At 38.8% G+C, this 6,284-nt stretch overlaps 1 protein-coding gene across 1 annotated transcript in view; it reads left to right on the top strand.

Annotated features, from left to right (window-relative positions):
• The first annotated feature begins 2,221 nt into the window (after window positions 1-2,221).
• Window positions 2,222-6,284, top strand: part of LOC116719118 (myocyte-specific enhancer factor 2A-like) — a 50,279-nt gene continuing 46,216 nt past the window's right edge. Inside the window, 1 exon segment of the mRNA XM_032561510.1 lies at window positions 2,222-2,354. The gene's annotated coding sequence lies outside the window, so the exon portion shown is untranslated.

Genomic DNA, 6,284 nt, shown 5'->3' with positions numbered 1-6,284 from the left:
TCGATTTGCTCCGGTGACCTCACAGTCACAAGCTTCTCCTCCAGGCTGAGGCTGAATAAAATTATCAATAGTTCAGTTATTACTCTTGGTGTCTGCATGCGATCATGCTGGGTTGTGTATTCTCCAAGGACAAAAAAAAAGGAGCAACTTTCCAAACATATCCTTTTTTTCCCTTTTTGTACTTCTCACTTTTTCTCTGGTGCTACTTTGTGATTGTTTTATCGTTTCTGTCAGTGGCTCGTGAGGATTTTGCTTCCTCGGCTTGAAATTGTGTGACTCTTTCGAATGGAAATAACGTCCTTATTTAAACTCCCCTTTGTTCTCATTCTGAAATGAGGGAGGAGAAAAGACAAAACTGGGAAAAGTTTTCCAGAACAATGCCGCTGGTGCAGACCTATCAATCAATGAAGTCTATTTGTACGGCACATTTCAGCGACAAGGCGGTTCAAAGCGCTTTACGTCATAAAAACAGAAAAATGCAAAGTCATAGAACGCACTCAACAAATGAGAAAACCAGTAAACATTGCATTTTTGTCAAGTGCCATTGTTACACATCAAAATGTTTCAAAAGCAACTCTGAACAGCTGGGTCTTTAGTCCGGAACTCAGTGAAGAAGAAGAGTTGTGACGGCAACGGTTTAGTTTCACGCAGAGAAACGGAGCAGCAAATGTTCTGCTTGTTCGGTGAGTATTAATGGAAACACTCAGAATCAGTGTTTTGTAGACCCAGACAGTGTATGCTGTGGGTACCAAGAGAGGAACTGTGGCGCTGGATGAGGAACTAAGTTGTCCGAGTTGTCCGGCGAAGGCCTCACGGGTTTCTTAGAGAACATTAGCGAACAAACCGCAAAAGAAGACCGAGGAACTGAGCAGGTAGAAGAAATTGTGGAGGAGTTTCGAATCAAGATGAGCTTTGTAAACCTACCAAGACGTGGCCGAAGAGAAGCTCGAAAAAGCTTTCAGACTGTTGTGGAGGATCAACTTTCAGCAGGATGACCGAAGACGCAGAGGTGACATCATCAAGATTCAAGCATGTTCATGTTTATAAATGACCCTGTCAAAGTCCAGATATAAATTCAGTTAGGAATATTAAGGCTCGACAATGACTCATCCTCCATGGTGTGCCTGACAGATCATCCTCACTCTTTATTGTGTTAAAAGCCCAATTATGTTTAAAAGACCATAGAACTCTCCGTACCGTCAGGATTGTTAGTTTTACTACTTTTCTCCACTTTTTGTTCAATAAGGGTGTATCAATAAATATCAATACATTTGAGAATAAAACTAAAAGCAATCTCTGTGTGCATTACAGTGATACAAATCACACTCCTTTAAGTGACTGGTGTCCTAAAGAAGTGTATTACAAATGATTCGTTTTTCAAGAACAGGATTTGTGTTTGTGGAACTATGAGTTTCCTAAAAAATAAGTAATAAATAACTTGTATATTGTGTCAATATTAGCGTTATCATAATAGCACCACGAAAATATTGTGATAAAACTTGAAATCCGTTACCCAAACCTTGTAGTAGTATTGAATAATATTAGCCTATAGATGTGTGTGAAGATAATAAGAGACATAACTGCAGCTATAAATTATTGTGAACAAACAAAATGCTATCCTTTCCCTTCAACTTCACAATCTTTAAATCATTTGTGTTGCTCTGGCACATAGCATAACTCATTCTTAGGACAGTTTTTAGTATAAGAACTTTGGTTTAGTCTGTTGATACATTCCAATTAATAATGAAACGGCATCAATTATTCTCACTCGGAAAAAATAGGATTAAATGCAGGCAACTTATTACGTGCTGCTGTTTAGTAATTCAAAATCACACTTTTATGTAACGGTTACGTTTACTAAAAGTAGTTTTTGTACTGAATACCGAAAAATACTGAAGTAATTATCGCCCACACCTAAAAATAACAATACAATGCTTCTAAGTTTTTGGCCGAAGCAGCGTAACAAAGTGTGAACTTGAGTGTCAAGACGTTTGTAAGTGCACAGACGTGGAGGTGGATGGATGGATGAAGAAAGGCGTCTTCAGATATTTTCATATATATATTTTTTTTAAAAACATAGTTCAGTCTTTATTTTGTCCCTTTTGTCTAATTTTCGCACGTGTAATTTTCAGACCCGCTCTCACACCGAGGGTAAACTCGTGTTGGACGTCAGTGTGCTGACGCAGCCGCACGCTGGCTGCGGGTGGGCGGAGCTAAGCGCGTAGCTGCTCGGAGTTTGTCAGTTTCCTAAATATAAGCGGGCGGACATCGTCAGTGTGTTTGTCTTTCTGCCGGGGACGCGTAGAGATAAAGACGGCATTTGTACAAGCTGCTTTTGAGGGGTGGGCAAATCGGTAAGTGGAGCAAAACGCCATTTTTGTTCTTTTTTCTTTCTTCTATTTTTGAATAAGTGAAAGTCCGTTTACAGGGCTGCTAGTTCTGTGCTGTAGGGAGTGTAGGGGAGGGGACCGCTACACTTCATCCACAAGTCTCGGTTCAAATATGTCACTGTGTGTTTCCAGCACTCAGCTGGCGTTGGAAACTCGCCTTAACACGCTTTAATGTGTGTATCGCAGCGTATTGGCTGGTGCTGTCGCGTGTTTCTGTACATGCTGTGATCAGCCGACGCGTCAACACGATCAAACACTAACTTATTACTGACACTGTACGTCTCGCGCTAAAGTAGCCAGTCAAACACTGTTTCACACCAAGGGAATCACCATGACGACCCGACGAAACGGGTTAGAGCACCGGGGAATAGTTGTTCAACTTGTTACTGAGAGAAAAAAAAGAAGAAATATTCCATCCATCCATCCGTCCATCCATCCATCCATCCATCCATCCATCCATCCATCTGTCCATCCATCTATCCATCCATCTATCCATCCATCCATCCATCCATCCATCCATCCATCCATCCATCCATCCATCCATCCACATGCATGCATGATTGGTGCATCGGACCAATCAAATCTAATAATAGATTTGAATTTCCATACATTGCGACTTGAGAGTTAAGATAAAATGCAGCCTAACTGCCTAATTTAGTATATAATATCAAAAAAGCAATGTAATAATAGAAATTAAGTAAATTGTAAAGAAAAAAAAAATCATACAATGAATGGAAATCCAATAAGGAATTGCTTTTCTGCCTTCTGGATAAGATCAAGCATGGAAATCCAATGAGGAGATATTTTTTCCCCAATTGTAATATATTGAATCAGGTGTTTTATAGTAGTTTTTATACTAGTATGCTGGCATAAAACTAGCACAGTAGTAGCACACTAATATGCCACCTGCTAGTAGTATACTATTACTAGGATACTATTCAAATATGCTAGTTTCATACTAGCATATTCTGCTCTACAAGGTAAAGGGCAACTACGTGTCACTTTTAGGGTTAAAATTTCCAGGCAGTGGAAGCAAAAATGTGTCACACCAATTGAAAACCATCCTTAACGCTTATTTACTGAAATTCGTAATAATATTTATATTTTTGCTTTCATTATGTAACCATGTGTACTCCTGATATATATGGCTGGGTGATGTGACAATGTTTCACCTTGAGGAATTGGAACAGGATGATTAGTTGCCAGATTAGAGAGATCGTGTTGTCGTCTCTGCGACACGTTCATGCTCTTTGGTCTTACACAGGCCTATTTTTTTCTGCTTTTCTTTTTGTAAATGCATTTTTACAATAAAGCAAGACTGCAAATAATGTCGTCAAGAGTCAATCTTCTTTTCCTTTTCCAAGGCTATACAAGGTTACGTTTCTTTTGTTTGTTTTTTTTATTGTTAAGGTTTGTCCTACCAGTTCTGTTTTGGGGGTGATTCTGTTTTTAATATGTGAAGGAGAAGATGTGCCGACACTCTGGAGTTGTTTTAATGAGATGTACGTGAATGCGCCGTTAAAAGCTCAGCTGTTGAGACAATAGTATCAGTTGCATCTCATGTGCTGTGCAGCGCTTTGGGCTGGTCGACTGCTGCAGGCAGTTGGATTTGGACTTTATCAGATATTTTTTCCACCGATGTTTACATTCAGCTTGTTGTTCCAGGGTAGTAATTGAGCTAAGTTCAGAGTGAGCTACATGCCTCGCTGCTGGTGAAAAATGTGAGCGCTGACATAACGCTTTGGTTCGGTTCACCTTTCTTTCTCCACCGGAGCCGCTTGAGAAATCCTGACGTTCCCAAGCAGCAGAGTTTAGCGATGGCTTTAAATCCTCTCTGTTTTCTTCTGGTGTCACGTTTTAAATTTGCGCTTTTAAAAGTTTTATTGAGCACTAAGTTCCGCACGTAAACAATTTGCATATGTTGTGGTATAAAACAATCTGTATCTGTTTGTTCCTGATTGGAATTAAAATAAAATGTTATTAAAATCTGCTCAGAGATGTTCCTTCAGCTTAGCCCTCTGTCGTATGTTTTTTTTCACATTGGGAAGTTGTAGTAAAGTACTGCTCATGATTATTCTAAAACCAAATATATATATTTTTTTCATATCGCTAAAACCCACTCATAACCATCCAACTACACATAGCGTAGCATATGACAGTATATTCATTTAGCAGAACAAAATCAAGAAAGTCCTTCTGACCACACACCTTCTGTAAATCATAAGCCTTACACAATAATAACTTTTGCTGCATGATAAACTGTCCCAATAAGTATTGTGATAAATGATAATGTTGTTGTTTTGAGACCATTTTCAAGTTATGTATTAATGATGGCATAATAATACAAGTTTGCCCTCTCATATAAACTTTAATTCAGTAAAGAACTCTTAACATTGGAACTGGACGATATTTAAAATCTCCAGAATAAAACTCAACAACCAAAACCAATAGATAATACGGACACAAAAATCTACTTGCAACCAAAAAAAAATTACGTTTGTGCAAACAAAATTTACCTTAAAAAAAAAAATTAATCGTCAGAGTGGAAATTATTGAGCTCATTTTAATTTATCGTGCCATTAACTGATTAATTGTTTATTGTGACAGGCTTACGCCAAATCAATGTACTTTTTTTTTTTTTTTTGCACAAAGAAAATGTTCATTTGGTTTTAGTCTTGATAAAACCAGAGCGGGTGCTTCTCATTGCACACAGCAGTGTTTTACTCAGAGCGCCGGTTGTTCTCCTCTCCATACGCTCCGGTCCGTTGTTGCATCATTCACAGTGTTGCGTCGGCTCTCCATCACAGAGTTCCTCTCTCTGTAAAAGCTCATGTTCTTGAAGCAGCAGTGGAAAGAGTTTAGGCTAAACTGTCCAGATGTTCCCCAAAAACATCTGCGCCCTTCACGTGTGAAAACTGCTTAGCCCTGTTTGCCGATCTGTGGTTGGAGCTGACAGACTAATAAAAACAGAGGGAAAACTTCACCATCAAAGGGAAAATGAGTCAATTATCGTAGTTCAGCAGTATACGCCGCTGCCGTTTAAGGGCTTTAATTTAGCCCTTTGTGATGGATTTTCTGCACAGAATGGAACCCATGAATCCCCCATCTGCAATATATTTTACGACCAATTAGAACGAGGCATAATGCTTACTAAGGGCTTTTTTTTTCAAAAGTATAGTTACAATACACGTTTGAGAGATTTGTGTAACTTAAGTTGATCTGAATGTCCTGCCAGCTAACAGTACGTAGTTGGTATTTTCAGATGATCTCCCATTCCCCACCACGCTCTTAATTTCATCCCCTTTCCACAACATCCATAAAAAAAAATCATTACACGCTAGCACGGCTCCATGTTTTATGTTAGCGCTTGCTCCCCCCCCCCCGTAATCTTCTGAATTGTGACAAGCCTTTGAGAGCATTGCAAAAAAAAAAAAAAATGATTCTGAGCTCTAGCAGCTTGATGTGGGTATGAGAGCTATGTTTTGCCATTTTCTGAGAAGAATGAATATTTGTAACAACCGATTGTAGTAAATTCAATCAACTCCACGAAAACAATTGATGAAATTGCAGCTGATTCAGTGATAGTTAGCCTTCTACATGATGATGAACATGCCCATGGCCCTGTGCTCGATGAATGTGTTGACTGGTGCGATAAAGCTTTTCTCTTAATAAATGTACAGAAAACAAGGGACATGTGCATTGATTTGAGACAGAAACCCCATAACACAAATCAAACAGTAATCAAAGGTCAGATAGTGGAGACAGTAGAAAACTATAAATATCTTGGGACTATTTTGGATAATAAGTTAAAATTTACCTGCCATTCAGAAAACCTACAAAAAAAGGGCCAGCAAAGATTATTTGGCCAATAATGAAATACACTGCTGTATTCTT

Source organism: Xiphophorus hellerii, chromosome 4 (genome assembly GCF_003331165.1).
Source record: "Xiphophorus hellerii strain 12219 chromosome 4, Xiphophorus_hellerii-4.1, whole genome shotgun sequence".
Lineage (NCBI taxonomy): Eukaryota > Metazoa > Chordata > Actinopteri > Cyprinodontiformes > Poeciliidae > Xiphophorus > Xiphophorus hellerii.
This window is presented reverse-complemented; position numbering and strand designations above follow the sequence as displayed.